The 18,343-nt window shown below is 43.4% G+C and overlaps 1 protein-coding gene across 1 annotated transcript in view; it reads left to right on the top strand.

The window, feature by feature from the left end:
• LOC128693891 (chymotrypsin-like protease CTRL-1) overlaps positions 1 to 18,343 on the top strand; it is a 181,450-nt gene that overhangs the window by 98,276 nt on the left and 64,831 nt on the right. The window lies entirely within an intron of this gene.

Raw genomic sequence — 18,343 nt, 5'->3', positions numbered from 1 at the left:
TTAACACCTGACCACACTATAACAGATGTTAACACCCGCCCACACTATAACAGATGTTAACACCCACCCACACTATAACAGATGTTAACACCTGCCCAAACTGTAACAGATGTTAACACCCGCCCACACTATAACAGATGTTAAAACCTGCCCACACTATACCAGATGTTAACACCCGCCCACACTATGACAGATGGTAACACCCGCCCACACTATAACAGATGTTAACAAACGCCAACACTATAACAGATGTTAACACACGCCAACACTATAACAGATGTTAACACCCGCCCACATTATTACAGATGTTAACACCCGACAACACTATAACAGATGTTAACAAACGCCAACACTATAACAGATGTTAACACACGCCCACACTATAACAGATGTTAACACCCGCCCACACTATTACAGATGTTAACACCCGCCAACACTATAACAGATGTTAACAAACGCCAACACTATAACAGATGTTAACACACGCCCACACTATAACATATGTAAACACCTGCCCACACTATAACAGATGTTAATACCTGCCCACACTATAACAGATGTTAACACCTGCTCACACTATAAAAGATGTTAACACCCGCCCACACTATAACAGATATTAACACCCGCCCACACTATAACAGTTGTTAACACATGCCCACACTATAACAGATGTTAACACCCGCCAACACTATAACAGATGTTAACACCCGCTCACACTATAGCAGATGTTAACACCCTCCCACACTATAACAGTTGTTAACACCTGACCACACTATAACATATGTTAACACCCGCCCATACTATAACAGATGTTAACACCCGCTAACACTATAGCAGAGGTTAACACCCTCCCACACTATAACAGTTGTTAACACCTGACCACACTATGACATATGTTAACACCCGCCCATACTATAACAGATGTTAACACCCGCCCACACTATAACAGATGCTAACACCTGCCCACACTATAACAGATGTTAACACCTTTCAACACTATAACAGATGCTAACACCGGCAAACACTATAACATGTTAACACATGCACACAGTATAACAAATATTAACAACCGCCCACACTATAACAGATATTAACACCCGCCCACACTATAACAGATGTTAACAACCGCCCACACTATAACAGATGGTAACACACGCCCACACTATAACAGATGTTATCACCTGCCCTCACAGTAACAGATGTTAACACCTGCCCGCACTATGACAGATGTTAACACCCGCCTACACTGTAATACATGTTAACACCTGGCCACACTATAACAGATGTTAACACCCGCCCACACTGTAACAGATGTTAACACCCGCCCACACTATTACAGATGTTAATACCTGGCCACACTATAACAGATGTTAACACCTGCCCACACTATAACAGATGTTAACACCCGCCCACTCTATAACAGATGTTAACACCTGGCCACACTATAACAGATGTTAACACCCTCCCACACTATAACAGATGTTAACTCCTTCCCACACTATAACAGATGTTAACACCCGCCTACACTGTAGCACATTTTAACACCTGCAAACACTATGACAAAAGTTAACACCCGCCCACACTATAACAGATGTTAACATCCTCCCACACTATAACAGATGATAACATCCGCCAACACTATAACAGACGTTAACACCTGCCCACACTCTAATAGATGTTAACACAGGCCCACACTATAACAGATGGTAACACCCGCCCACACTATAACAGATGTTATCACCTGCCCACAGAGTAACAGATGTTAACACCTGCCCACACTATGACAGATGTTAACATCCGCCTACACTGTAACACATGTTAACACCTGGCGACACTGTAACAGATGTTAGCACCCGCCAACGCTATAACAGATGTTAACACCCGCACACACTATAACAGATGTTAATGCCTGGCCACACTATAACAGATGTTAACAACTGCCCACACTATAACAGATGTTAACACCCGCCCACACCATAACAGATGTTAACACCTGGCCACACTATAACAGATGTTAACACCCTCCCACACTATAACAGATGTTAACTCCATCCCACACTATAACAGATGTTAACACCCGGCCACACTGTAACACATTTTAACACCTGCAAACACTATGACAGATGTTAACACCCGCCCACACTATAACAGATGTTAACATCCTCCCACACTATAACAGATGATAACATCCGCCCACACTATAACAGATGTTAAAACCTGCCGACACTCTAATAGATGTTAACAGAGGCCCACACTATAACAGATGTTAACACCCGCCCTCACTATAACAGATGTTAACACCTGGCCACACTATAACAGATATTAACACCCTCCCACACTATAACACTATAACAGATGTTAACACCTGCCCACACTATAACAGATGTTAACACCCTCCCACACTATAACAGATGTTAACACCTGCCCACACTATAACAAATGTTAACACCCTCCCACACTATAACAGATGTTAACTCCTTCCCACACTATAACAGATGTTAACACCCGCCCACACTGTAACACATTTTAACACCTGCAAACACTATGACAGATGTTAACACCCGCCCACACTATAACAGAGGTTAACATCCTCCCACACTATAACAGATGACAACATCCGCCCACACTATAACAGATGTTAACACCTGCCCACACTCTAATAGATGTTAACACAGGCCCACACTTTAACAGATGTTAACACCCTCCCACACTATAACAGATGTTAACACCTGCCCACACTATAACAGATGTTAACACCCTCCCACATTATAACAGATGTTAACACCTCTCCCACACTCTAACACTATAACAGATGTTAACATATGCCCACACTATAACAGATGTTAACACCCTCCCACACTATAACAGATGTTAACACACTCCCACACTATAACAGATGTTAACACCTGCCCACACTATAACAGATGTTAACACCCTCCCACACTATAACACTATAACAGATGTTAACACCTGCCCACACTATAACAGATGTTAACACCCTCCCACACTATAACAGATGTTAACACTTCTCCCACACTATAACAGATGTTAACACCCGCCCACACTGTAACACATTTTAACACCTGCAAACACTATGACAGATGTTAACACCCGCCCACTCTATAACAGATGTTAACATCCTCCCACACTATACCAGATGATAACATCCGCCCACACTATAACAGTTGTTAACACCTGCCCACACTCTAATAGATGTTTATACAGGCCCACACTATAACAGATGGTAACACCCACCCACACTGCAACACATGTTAACACCAGGCCACACTGTAACAGATGTCTACACCCGCCCACACTATAACTGATGTTAACACCCGCCCACACAATAACAGATGTTAACAAGTAGCCATACAATAACAGAAGTTAACACCCACCCACTCTATAACAGATGTTAACACCTGCCCACCCTATAATACACGTTAACACAGGCCCACACTATAACAGATGTTAACACCTGGCCACACTATAATAGATGTTAACACAGGCCCACACTATAACAGATGTTAACACCCGCCCACACTATAACAGATGTTAACACCCTCCCACACTATAACAGATGTTAACTCCTTTCCACACTGTAACAGATGTTAACTCCCGCCAACACTGTAACACATTTTAACACCTGCAAACACTATGATAGATGTTAACACCCGCCCACACTATGACAGATGTTAACATGCTCCCACACTATAACAGATGATAACATCCGCCATCACTATAACAGATGTTAATACCTGCCCACACTCTAATAGATGTTAACACAGGCCCACACAGTAACAGATGTTAACACCTGCCCACACTATGACAGATGTTAACACCCGCTTACACTGTAACACATGTTAACACCTGGCCACACTATAACATAAGTTAACACCCGCCCACACTATAACAGATGATAACACCCTCCCACTTTATAACAGATGTTAATACCTGGCCACACTATAACAGGTGATTAACACCTGCCCACACTGTAACAGATGTTGACACCCGCCCACACTATAACAGATGTTAACAGCCGCCCACACTATAACAGATGGAAACACACGCCCACACTATAACAGATGTTATCACCTGCCCACACAGTAACAGATGTTAACACCTGCCCACAGTATGACAGATGTTAACACCCGCCTACACTGTAACACATGTTAACACCTGCCCACATTATAACAGATATTAACACCCTCCCACACTATAACAGATGTTAACACCTCTCCCACACTAAAACAGATGTTAACACCCGTCCACAATGTAACACATTTTAACACCTGCAAACACTATGACAGATGTTAACACCCGCCCACACTATAACAGATGTTAACATCCTCCCACACTATAACAGATGATAACATCCGCCCACACTATAACAGATGTTAACACCTGCCCACACTCTAATAGATGTTTACACAGGCCCACACTATAACAGATGTTAACACACGCCCACACTGCAACACATGTTAACACCTAGCCACACTGTAACAGATGTCTACACCCGTTCACACTGTAACTGATCTTAACACCCGCCCACACAATAACAGATGTTTACGAGTAGCCTCACAATAACAGATGTTAACACCCACCCACACTATAACACATGTTAACACCTGCCCTTCCTATAATACACGTTAACACAGGCCCACACTATAACAGATGTTAACACCTGGCCACACTACAATAGATGTTAACACAAGCCCAAACTATAATAGATGTTAACACCCGCCCACACTGTAACAGATGTTAACACCTGGCTACACTATAACAGATGTTAACACCCTCCCACACTATAACAGATGTTAACTCCTTCCCACACTATAACAGATGTTAACACCCGCCCACACTGTAACACATTTCAACACCTGCAAACACTATGATAGATGTTAACACCCGCCCACACTATAACAGATGTTAACATGCTCCCACACTATAACAGATGATAATATCCGCCAACACTATAACAGAGGTTAACACCTGCCCACACTCTAATAGATGTTAACACAGGCCCACACTATAACAGATGTTAACACCCGCCCACACTATAACAGATGTTAACATGCTCCCACACTATAACAGATGATAATATCCGCCCACACTATAACAGATGTTATCACCTGCCCACACAGTAACAGATGTTAACACCTGCCCACACTATGACAGATGTTAACACCCGCCTACACTGTAACACATGTTAACACCTGGCCACACTATAACAGATGTTAACACCCGCCCACACTATAACAGATGTTAACACCCTCCCACTCTATAGCAAATATTAATAATTGGCCACACTATAACAGATGTTAACACCTGCCCACTCTCTAACAGATGTTAACACCCGATACACTATAACAGATGTTAACACCTGGCCACACTATAACAGATGTTAACACCCTCCCACACTATAACAGATGTTAACTCCTTCCCACACTATAACAGATGTTAACACCCGCCCACACTGTAACGCATTTGAACATCTGCAAACACTATGACAGATGTTAACACCCGCCCACACTATAACAGATGTTAACATCCTCCCACACTATAACAGATGATAACATCCGCCCAGACTATAACAGATGTTAACACCTGCCCACACTCTAATAGATGTTAACACAGGCCAGCACTATAACAGATGTTAACACCCTCCCACACTATAACAGTTGTTAACACCTGACCACACTATGACATATGTCAACACCCGCCCATACTATAACAGATGTTAACACCCGCCCACACTATAACAGATGCTAACACATGCCCACACTATAACAGATGTTAACACCTTTCAACTATATAACAGATGCTAACACCCGCAAACACTATAACATGTTAACACATGCACACATTATAACAGATGTTAACAACCGCCCACACTATAACAGATATTAAAACCCGCCCACACTATAACAGATGTTAACAACCGTCCACACTATAACAGATGGTAACACACGCCCACACTATAACAGAAGTTATCACCTGCCCACACCGTAACATATGTTAACACCTGCCCACACTATGACAGATGTTAACACCCGCCAACACTGTAACACATGTTAACACCTGGCCACACTATAACAGATGTTAACACCAGCCCACACTCTAATAGATGTTAACACAGGCCCACACTATAACAGATGGTAACACCCGCCCACGCTATAACAGATGTTAACACCTGCCCACACTCTAATAGATGTTAACACAGGCCCACACTATAACAGATGGTAACACCCGCTCAAACTATAACAGATGTTATCACCTGCCCACACAGTAACAGATGTTAACACCTGCCCACACTATGACAGATGTTAACACCCGCCTACGCTGTAAGACATGTTATCACCTCGCCACACTATAACAGATGTTAACACCCGCCCACACTATAACAGATGTTAACACCCGCCCTCACTGTAACAGATGTTAATACCTGGCCACACTATAAGAGATGTTAACACCTGGCCACACTATAACAGATGTTAACACCCTCCCACACTATAACACATGTTAACTCCTTCCCACACTATAACAGATGTTAACACCCGCCCACACTGTAACACATTTTAACACCTGCAAACACTATGACAGATGTTAACACCCTCCCACACTATAACACTATAACAGATGTTAACACCTGCCCACACTATTACAGATGTAAACACCCTCCCACACTATAACAGATGTTAACACCTCTCCCACACTATAACAGATGTTAACACCCGCCCACACTGTAACACATTTTAACACCTGCAAACACTATGACAGATGTTAACACCCGCCCTCTCTATAACAGATGTTAACAACCTCCCACACTATACCAGATGATAACATCCGCCCACACTATAACAGATGTTAACACCTGCCCACACTCTAATAGATGTTTACACAGGGCCGCACTATAACAGATGGTAACACCCACCCACACTGCAACACATGTTAACACCAGGCCACACTGTAACAGATGTCTACACCCGCCCACACTATAACTGATGTTAACACCCGCCCACACAATAACTGATGTTAACAAGTAGCCATACAATAACAGAAGTTAACACCCACCCACACTATAACAGATGTTAACACCTGCCCACCCTATAATACACGTTAACACAGGCCCTCACTATAACAGATGTTAACACCTGGCCACACTATAATAGATGTTAACACAGGCCCACACTATAACAGATGTTAACACCCGCCCACACTATAACAGATGTTAACACCTGGCCACACTATAACAGATTTAAACACCCTCCCACAATATAACAGATGTTAACTCCTTCCCACACTGTAACAGATGTTAACACCCGCCAACACTGTAACACATTTTAACACCTGCAAACACTATGATAGATGTTAACACCCGCCCACACTATAACAGATGTTAACATGCTCCCACACTACAACAGATGATAACATCCGCCAAAACTATAACAGATGTTAATACCTGCCCACACTCTAATAGATTTTAACACAGGCCCACACAGTAACAGATGTTAACACCTGCCCACACTATGACAGATGTTAACACCCGCCTACACTGTAACACATGTTAACACCTGGCCACACTATAACATAAGTTAACACCCGCCCACACTATAACAGATGATAACACCCTCCCACTTTATAACAGATGTTAATACCTGGCCACACTATAACAGGTGATTAACACCTGCCCACACTATAACAGATGTTAACACCCGCCCACACTATAGCAGATGTTAACACCTGGCTACACTATAACAGATGTTAACACCCTCCCACACTATAAGAGATGTTAACTCCTTCCCACACTATAACAGATGTTAACACCCGCCCACACTGTAACACATTTTAACACCTGCAAACACTATGACAGATGTTAACACCCGCCCACACTATAACAGATGTTATCATCCTCCCACACTATAACAGAAGATAACATCCGCCCACACTTTAACAGATGGTAACACACGCCCACACTATAACAGATGTTAACGCCTGGCCACACTATAACAGATGTTAACACCCTCCCACACTATAACAGTTGTTAACACCTGACCACACTATGACATATGTTAACACCCGCCCATACTTTAACAGATGTTAACACCCGCCCACACTATAACAGATGCTAACACGTGCCCACACTATAACAGATGTTAACACCTTTCAACACTATAACAGATGCTAACACCCGCAAACACTGTAACATGTTAACACATGCACATATTATAACAGATGTTAAAAACCGCCCACACTATAACAGATATTAACACCCGCCCACACTATAACAGATGTTAACAGCCGCCCACACTATAACAGATGGAAACACACGCCCACACTATAACAGATGTTATCACCTGCCCAGACAGTAATAGATGTTAACACCTGCCCACAGTATGACAGATGTTAACACCCGCCTACACTGTAACACATTTTAACACCTGGCCACGCTATAACAGATGTTAACACCCGCCCACACTATAACAGATGTTAACACCCTCCCACACTATACACTATAACAGATGTTAACACCTGCCCACACTATAACAGATGTTAACACCCTCCCACACTATAAGACTATAACAGATGTTAACACCTGCCCACACTATAACAGATGTTAACACCCTCCCACACTATAACAGATGTTAACAGCTCTCCCACACTAAAGCAGATGTTAACACCCGTCCACAATGTAACACATTTTAACACCTGCAAACACTATGACAGATGTTAACACCCTCCCACTCTATAACAGATGTTAACATCCTCCCACCCTATACCTGATGATAACATCCGCCCACACTATAACAGATGTTAACACCTGCCCACACTCTAATAGATGTTAACACAGGCCCACACTATAACAGATGGAAACACACGCCCTCACTATAACAGATGTTATCACCTGCCCACACAGTAACAGATGTTAACACCTGCCCACACTATGACAGATGTTAACACCCGCCTGCACTGTAACACATGTTAACACCTGGCCACGCTATAACAGATGTTAACACCCGCCCACACTATAACAGATGTTAACACCCGCCCACACTATAACAGATGTTAATACCTGGCCACACTATAACAGATGTTAACACCTGCCCACACTATAACAGATGTTAACACCCGCCCACACTATAACAGATGTTAACACCTGGCCACACTATAACAGATGTTAACACCCTCCCACACTATAACAGATGTTAACTCCTTCCCACACTATAACAGATGTTAACACCCGCCCACATTGTAACACATTTTAACACCTGCAAACACTATGACAGATGTTAACATCCTCCCACACTATAACAGATGATAACATCCGCCAACACTATAACAGATGTTAACACCTGCCCACACTCTAATAGATGTTAAAACAGGCCCACACTATAACAGATGGTAACACCCGCCCACAATATAACAGATGTTAACACCTGCCCACACTCTAATAGATGTTAAAACAGGCCCACACTATAACAGATGGTAACACCCGCCCACACTATAACAGATGTTATCACCTGCCCACACAGTAACAGATGTTAACACATGCTTACACTATGACAGATGGTAACACCTGCCCACACTATAACAGATGTTAACACCTGCCCACACTCTAATAGATGTTAAAACAGGCCCACACTATAACAGATGGTAACACCCGCCCACAATATAACAGATGTTAACACCTGCCCACACTCTAATAGATGTTAAAACAGGCCCACACTATAACAGATGGTAACACCCGCCCACACTATAACAGATGTTATCACCTGCCCACACAGTAACAGATGTTAACACATGCCCAAACTATAACAGATGTTAATACCTGGCCACACTCTAACAGATGTTAACACCTGCCCACACTATAACAGATGTTGACACCCGCCCACACTATAACAGATGTTAACACCTGGCCACACTATAACAGATGCTAACACCCTCCCACACTATAACAGATGTTAACTCCCGCCCACACTATAACAGATGTTAACACCTGGCCACACTATAACAGATGTTAACACCCTCCCACACTATAACAGATGTTAATTCCTCCCCACACTATAACAGATGTTAACACCCGCCCACACTGTAACACATTTTAACACCTGCAAACACTATGACAGATGTTAACACCCGCCCACACTATAACAGATGTTAACATCCTCCAACACTATGACAGATGATAACATCTGCACACACTATAACAGATGTTAACACCTGCCCACACTCTAATAGATGTTAACACAGGCCCACACTATAACAGATGGTAACACCCGCCCACACTGCAACACATGTTAACACCTGGCCACACTGTAACAGATGTCTACACCCGCCCACACTATAACTGATGTTAAGACCCGCCCACACAATAACAGATGTTAACAAGTAGACACACAATAACAGATATTAACACCCACCCACACTATAACAGATGTTATCACCTGCCCACCCTATAATACACGTTAACACAGGCCCACACTATAACAGATGTTAACACCTGGCTACACTATAATAGATGTTAACACAGGCCCACACTATAACAGATGTTAACACCCGCCCACACTAAAACAGATGTTAACACCCTCCCACTCCATAACAGATGTTAACTCCTTCCCGCACTTTTACAGATGTTAACACCCGCCCACACTGTAACATATTCTAACACCTGCAAACACTATGATAGATGTTAACACCCGCTCACACTATAACAGAGGTTAACATCCTCCCACACTATAACAGATGATAACATCCGCCAACACTAAAACAGATGTTAACACCTGCCCACACTCTAATAGATGTTAACACAGGCCCACACTATAACAGATGGTAACACCCTCACACACTGTAACAGATGTTATCACCTGCCCACACAGTAACAAATGTTAACACCTGCCCACACTATGACAGATGTTAAAACCCGCCTACACTGTAACACATGTTAACACCTGGCCACACTATGATAGATGTTAACACCCGCCCACATTATAACAGATGTTAACACCCTCCCACACTATAACAGATGTTAACACCTGGCCACACTATAACAGTTGTTAACACCTGCCCACGCTATAACAGATGTTAACACCCGCCCACACTATAACAGATGTTAACACCTGGCCACACTATAACAGATGTTAACACCCTCTCACACTATAACAGATTTTAACTCCTTCCCACACTATAACAGATGTTAGCACCCGCCCACACTGCAACACATTTTAACACCTGCAAACACTATGACAGATGTTAACACCCGGCCACACTATAACAGATGTTAACATCCTCCCACACTATAACAGATGATAATATCCGCCCACACTATAACAGATGTTAACACCTGCCCACACTCCAATAGATGTTAACACAGGCCCACACTATAACAGATGGTAACAACCGCCCACACTGCAACTGATGTTAACGCCTGGCCACACTATAACAGATGTTAACACAGGCCCACACTATAACAGATGGTAACACCCGCCCACACTGCAACAAATGTTAACACCTGCCCACACTCTAATAGATGTTAACACAGGCCCACACTATAACAGATGGTAACACCCGCCCACACTATAACAGATGTTAACGCCTGGCCACACTATAACAGATGTTAACACCCTCCCACACTATAACACTATAACAGATGTTAACACCCTCTCATATTATAACAGATGTTAACAACCGCCCACACTATAACAGATGTTAACACCCGCCCACACTGTAACACATTTTAACACCTGCAAACACTATGACAGATGTTTACACCCGCCCACAGTATAACAGATGTTAACATCCTCCCACCCTATAACAGATGATAACATCCGCCCACACTATAACAGATGTTAACACCTGCCCACAATATAACAGATGTTAACACCTGCCCACACTGTAACAGATGATAACATCCGCCCACACTATAACAGATGTTAACACCTGCCCACACTATAACAGATGATAACACCCGCCCACACTATAACAGATGTTAACACCTGCCCCCACTCTAATAGATGTTTACACAGGCCCACACTATAACTGATGTTAACACCTGCCCACACAATAACAGATGTTAACAAGTAGCCACACAATAACAGATGTTAACACCCTCCCACACTATAACAGATGTTAACACCTGCCCACCCTATAATAGACGTTAACGCAGGCCCACACTATAACAGATGTTAACACCCGCCCACACTATAATAGATGTTAACACCCGCCCACACTATAACAGATGTTAACACCTGGCCACACTATAATAGATGTTAACACCCGTCCACACTATTACAGATGTTAACACCTGGCCACACTATAATAGATGTTAACACCCGCCCACGCTATAACAGATGTTAACACCCGCCCACACTATAGCAGATGTTAACACCCTCCCACACTATAACACTATAACAGATGTTAACACCCTCCCATATTATAACAGATGTTAACAACCGCCCACACTATAACAGATGTTAACACCTGGCCACACTACAATAGATGTTAACACAGGCCCACACTATAACAGAGGTTAACACCCGCCCGCAATATAACAGATGTTAACACCCGCCCACACTATAACAGATGTTAACACCTGGCCACACTATAATAGATGTTAACACCCGCCCACACTATAACAGATGTTAACACATGGCCACACTATAATAGATGTTAACACCCGCCCACACTATAACAGATGTTAACACCTGGCCACACTATAATAGATGTTAACACCCGCCCACACTATAATAGATGTTAACACGCGCCCACACTATAGCAGATGTTAACACCTGGCCACACTATAATAGATGTTAACACCCGCCCACATTATGACAGATGTTAACACCTGGCCACACTATAATAGATGTTAACACCCGCCCACGTTATAACAGATGTTAACACCCGCCCACACTATAACAGATGTTAACACCCGCCCACGCTATAACAGATGTTAACACCTGGCCACACTATAATAGATGTTAACACAGGCCCAAACTATAACAGATGTTAACACACGCCCACACTATAACAGCTTTTAAACGCACAGAAACACGTTTACATAATCATAAGATTGCTAATGTTATGAATGAAAAGAAGTTGGATGTGATGGATCTAAGCGAAACAAAGCTGAAAAAGGTAGGTGAGTTTCAGTGGGTAGAAATAAACGGGATTAAGTCAGCTGTATCTGTGAACGCCAGAGATAAGGAAGGGGTAGCAATAATGTTGAAGGATCAGTTATGGATAGTCCCATAGCCTTGTTGATAGTGAAGATCACTCTAGTCCCCTAGCCTTGTTGATAGTGAAGATCACTGCAGTCTTCAAACCTTGTTGATAGTGAACATCACTGTAGTCCCCTAGCCTTGTTGATAGTGAAGATCACTGCAGTCCCATAGCCTTGTTGATAGTGAAGATCACTGTAGTCTTCCAGCCTTGTTGATAATGAAGATCACTGTAGTCCCCTAGCCTTGTTGATAGTGAAGACCACTGCAGTCCCAAAGCCTTGTTGATAGTGAAGATCACTGTAGTCTTCCAGCCTTGTTGATAATGAAGATCACTGTAGTCCCCTAGCCTTGTTGATAGTGAAGATCACTGTAGTCCCTTAGCGTTGTTGACAGTGAAGGTCACTGTAGCCCCCTAGCCTTGTTGATAGTGAAGATCACTGTAGTCCTCTAGCCTTTTTGATAGTGAAGATCACTGTAGTCCTCTAGCTTTGTTGATAGTGAAGATCACTGTAGTCCCCTAGCCTTGTTGATAATGAAGATCACTGTAGTCCCCCAGCCTTGTTGACAGTGAAGATCACTGTAGTGCCCCAGCCTTGTTGACAGTGAAGATCACTGTAGTCCCCTAGCCTTGTTGTTAATGAAGATCACTGTAGTCTTCAAGCCTTGTTGATAGTGAAGATCACTGTAGTCCCCTAGCCTTGTTGATAATGAAGATCACTGTAGTCTTCAAGCCTTGTTGATAGTGAAGATCACTGTAGTCCCCTAGCCTTGTTGATAGTGAAGATCACTGTAGTGCCCCTGCTTTGTTGATATTGAAGATCACTGTAGTCTCCAAACCTTATTGATAGTGAAGATCACTGTAGTCACCTAGCCTAGATGATAGTGAAAAACACTGTAGTCAAAAAAGCCTGGTTGGTAATGAAGATCACTGTAGTCCCCTAGCCTCGTTGATAGTGAAGATCACTGTAGTCCCCTAGCCTAGATGATAGTGAAAAACACTGTAGTCAAAAAAGCCTTGGTGATAGTGAAGATCACTGTAGTCCCCCAGCCTAGATGATAGTGAAAAACACTGTAGTCAAAAAACCCTTGTTGATAGTGAAGATCACTGTAGTCCCCTAGCCTCGTTGATAGTGAAGATCACTGTAGTCCCCTAGCCTCGTTGACAGTGAAGATCACTGTAGTCTTCTAGCCCCGTTGATAGTGAAGATCACTGTAGTTCCCTAGCCTCGTTGATAGTGAAGATCACTGTAGTCCCCAGCCTTGTTGATAGTGAAGGTAACTGAAGTCTCCCAGCCTCGTTGATAGTGAAGATCATTGTAGTCTCCCAGCCTCGTTGATAATGAAGATCACTGTAGTCCTCAGCCTCGTTGATAGTGAAGATCACTGTAGTTCCTCTGTCTCTTTGATAGTGAAGATCACTGTAGTCCCAAACGTTGCTTATTGTAAAGATCACTGTAGTCCCTCACCCTCGTTGATAGTGAAGATCACTGTAGTCCCCAGCCTCGTTGATAGTGAAGATCACTGTAGTCCCCTGCCTTGTTGATAGGAAAGTTCACTGTAGTCCCTCAGCCTTGCTGATAGTGAAGACCACTGTAGTCCCTCAGTCATGTTAATAGTGAAGTTCACTTTAGCCACTAAGCCTAGTTGATAGTGAAGATCACTGTAATTCCCAGCTTTGTTGATAGTGAAGATCACTGAAGTCCCCAGCAGTTCTGATAGTGAAGATCAAAGTAGTCCCTCAGCCATGTTAATAGTGAAGATCACTGTAGTCCCCTGCCTCGCTGATAGTGAAGATCACTCTAGTCCCCTGCCTTGTTGATAGTGAAGATCAGTGTAGTCCCCAGCCTTGCTGATAGTGAAGATCAATGTAGTCCCGCAGCCATGTTAATAGTGAAGATCACTGTAGTCCCTCAGCCTCGTTGACACTGTAGATCACTGTAGTCCCCAACATTGTTGATAGTGAAGATCACTGTAGTCCCTTAGCCTTGTTGATAGTGAAGATCACCTTCGTCTTCCTGCCTTGTTGATACTGAAGAACACTGCAGTCCCAAAGCCTTTTTGATTGTGAAGATCACTGTAGTCTTCCAGCCTTGTTGATAGTGAAGGTCACTGTAGTCCCCAGCCTCGCTGTTAGTGAAGATCACTGTAGTCTTCCAGCCTTCTTGATAATGAAGAACACTGCAGTTACAAAGCCTTTTTGATTGTGAAGGTCACTGTAGTCCCCAGCCTCGCTGTTAGTGAAGATCACTGTAGTCCTTTAGCCTTGTTGATAGTGAAGATCACTGTAGTCCCCAGCCTCGCTGTTAGTGAAGATCACTGTAGTCCTTTAGCCTTGTTGATAGTGAAGATCACTGTAGTCCTTTAGCCTTGTTGATAGTGAAGATCACTGTAGTCCCCAGCCTTGCTGTTAGTGAAGATCACTGTAGTCTCTCAGCAATGTTAATAGTGAAGATCACTGTAGTCCCCAGTCTCGCTGGTAGTGAAGATCACTGTAGTCTCTCAGCAATGTTAATAGTGAAGATCACTCTAGCCCCCAGCCTTGCTGATAGTGAAGAACACTGTAGTCAGTCAGCCATGTTAATAGTGAAGATCACTTTAGCCACTCAGCCTCGTTGATAGTAAAGATCACTGTAGTTAACAGCCTTGTTGATAGTGAAGATCACTGTAGTCCCCAGTCTCGCTGGTAGTGAAGATCACTGTACTTCCCTGCTTTGTTGATAGTGAAGTTCACTCTAGCCACCAGCCTTGCTGATAGTGAAGAACACTGTAGTCAGTCAGCCATGTTAATAGTGAAGATCACTGTAGTCCCTCAGCCTTGTTGACAATGAAGATCACTGTAGTCCCACAGATTTGTTGATAGTGAAAACGATTGTAGTCCCTCAGCCTCGTTGACACTGATGATCACTGTAGTCCCCAACTTTGTTGATAGTGATGATCACTGTAGTCCCTTAGCCTTTTTGATAGTGAAGATCGCTGTAGTCCTCCAGCCTTGTTGATAGTGAAGATCACTCTAGTCCCCTAGCCTTGTTGATAGTGAAGATCACTACAGTCCCCCAACCTTGTTGACAGTGAAGATCACTGTAATCCACTAGCTTTGTTGATCGTGGAGATCACTGTTGTCCCCTAGCCTTGTTGATAGTGAAGATCGCTGTAGTCCCCTAGCCTTGTTGATAGTGAAGATCACTGTAGTCTTCAACCCTTGTTGAGAGTAAAGATCACTGTAGTCTCCTAGCCTTGATGATAGTGAAGATCGCTGTAGTCCCCTAGCCTTGTTGATAGTGAAGATCACTGTAGTCTTCAAGCCTTGTTGATAGTGAAGATCACAGTAGTCTCCTAGCCTTGATGATAGTGAAGATCACTGTAGTCCCCAGTCTCGCTGGTAGTGAAGATCACTGTACTTCCCTGCTTTGTTGATAGTGAAGTTCACTCTAGCCACCAGCCTTGCTGATAGTGAAGAACACTGTAGTCAGTCAGCCATGTTAATAGTGAAGATCACTGTAGTCCCTCAGCCTTGTTGACAATGAAGATCACTGTAGTCCCACAGATTTGTTGATAGTGAAAACGATTGTAGTCCCTCAGCCTCGTTGACACTGATGATCACTGTAGTCCCCAACTTTGTTGATAGTGATGATCACTGTAGTCCCTTAGCCTTTTTGATAGTGAAGATCGCTGTAGTCCTCCAGCCTTGTTGATAGTGAAGATCACTCTAGTCCCCTAGCCTTGTTGATAGTGAAGATCACTACAGTCCCCCAACCTTGTTGACAGTGAAGATCACTGTAATCCACTAGCTTTGTTGATCGTGGAGATCACTGTTGTCCCCTAGCCTTGTTGATAGTGAAGATCGCTGTAGTCCCCTAGCCTTGTTGATAGTGAAGATCACTGTAGTCTTCAACCCTTGTTGAGAGTAAAGATCACTGTAGTCTCCTAGCCTTGATGATAGTGAAAATCGCTGTAGTCCCCTATCCTTGTTGATAGTGAAGATCACTGTAGTCTTCAAGCCTTGTTGATAGTGAAGATCACAGTAGTCTCCTAGCCTTGATGATAGTGAAGATCACTGTAGTCCCCTAGCCTTGTTGATAGTGAAGATCACTGTAGTCTTCAAGCCTTGTTGATAATGAAGATCACTGTAGTCTTCAAGCCTTGTTGATAGTGAAGATCACTGTAGTCCCCAGCCTTGTTGATAGTGAAGATCACTGTAGTCTTCAAGCCTTGTTGATAGTGAAGATCACTGTAGTCCCCAGCCTTGTTGATAATGAACATCACTGTAGTCTTCAAGCCTTGTTGATAGTGAAGATCACTGTAGTCCCCAGCCTTGTTGATAGTGAAGATCACTGTAGTGCCCCAGCCTTGTTGATAGTGAAGATCACTGTAGTCTCCTAGCCTTGATGATAGTGAAGATCGCAGTAGTCCTCCAGCCTTGTTGATAGTGAAGATCACTGTAGTCCCCTAGCCTTGTTGATAGTGAAGATCACTGTAGTGCCCCAGCCTTGTTGATAATGAAGATCACTGTAGTCTCCAAGCCTTGATGATAGTGAAGATCGTTGTAGTCCTCCAGCCTTGTTGATAGTGAAGATCACTGTAGTCCCCTAGCCTTGTTGATAGTGAAGATCACTGCAGTCCCCTAGCCTTGACGATAGTGATGATCACTGAAGTCTCCAAGCCTTATTGATAGTGAAGATCACTGTTTTCCCCTAGCCTCTTTGATAGTGAAGATCACTGTAGTCAAAAAGCCTCGTTGATAATGAAGATCACTGTAGTCCCCAGCCTTGTTGATAGTGAAGATCACTGTAGTCCCCTAGCCTCGTTGATAGTGAAGATCACTGTAGTCAAAAAGCCTCGTTGATAATGAAGATCACTGTAGTCCCCAGCCTGGTTGATAGTGAAGATCACTGTAGTCCCCTAGCCTCGTTGATAGTGAAGATCACTGTAGTCCCCTAGACTCGTTGATAGTGAAGATCACTGCAGTCCCCTTGCCTCGTTGATAGTGAAGATCACTGTGTTCCCCTAGCCTCGTTGATTGTGAAGATCACTGTAGTCCCCAGCCTTGTTGATAGTGAAGATCACTGTAGACTCCCAGCCTCGTTGATAGTGAAGATCACTGTATTGTCCCAGCCTCGTTGATAGTGAAG

This window comes from Cherax quadricarinatus, chromosome 33, assembly GCF_038502225.1.
Source record: "Cherax quadricarinatus isolate ZL_2023a chromosome 33, ASM3850222v1, whole genome shotgun sequence".
In the NCBI taxonomy this organism is placed as follows: domain Eukaryota; kingdom Metazoa; phylum Arthropoda; class Malacostraca; order Decapoda; family Parastacidae; genus Cherax; species Cherax quadricarinatus.
Note: the sequence above shows the minus strand (reverse complement) of the source record. Positions and strands in the feature narration are given on the sequence as shown.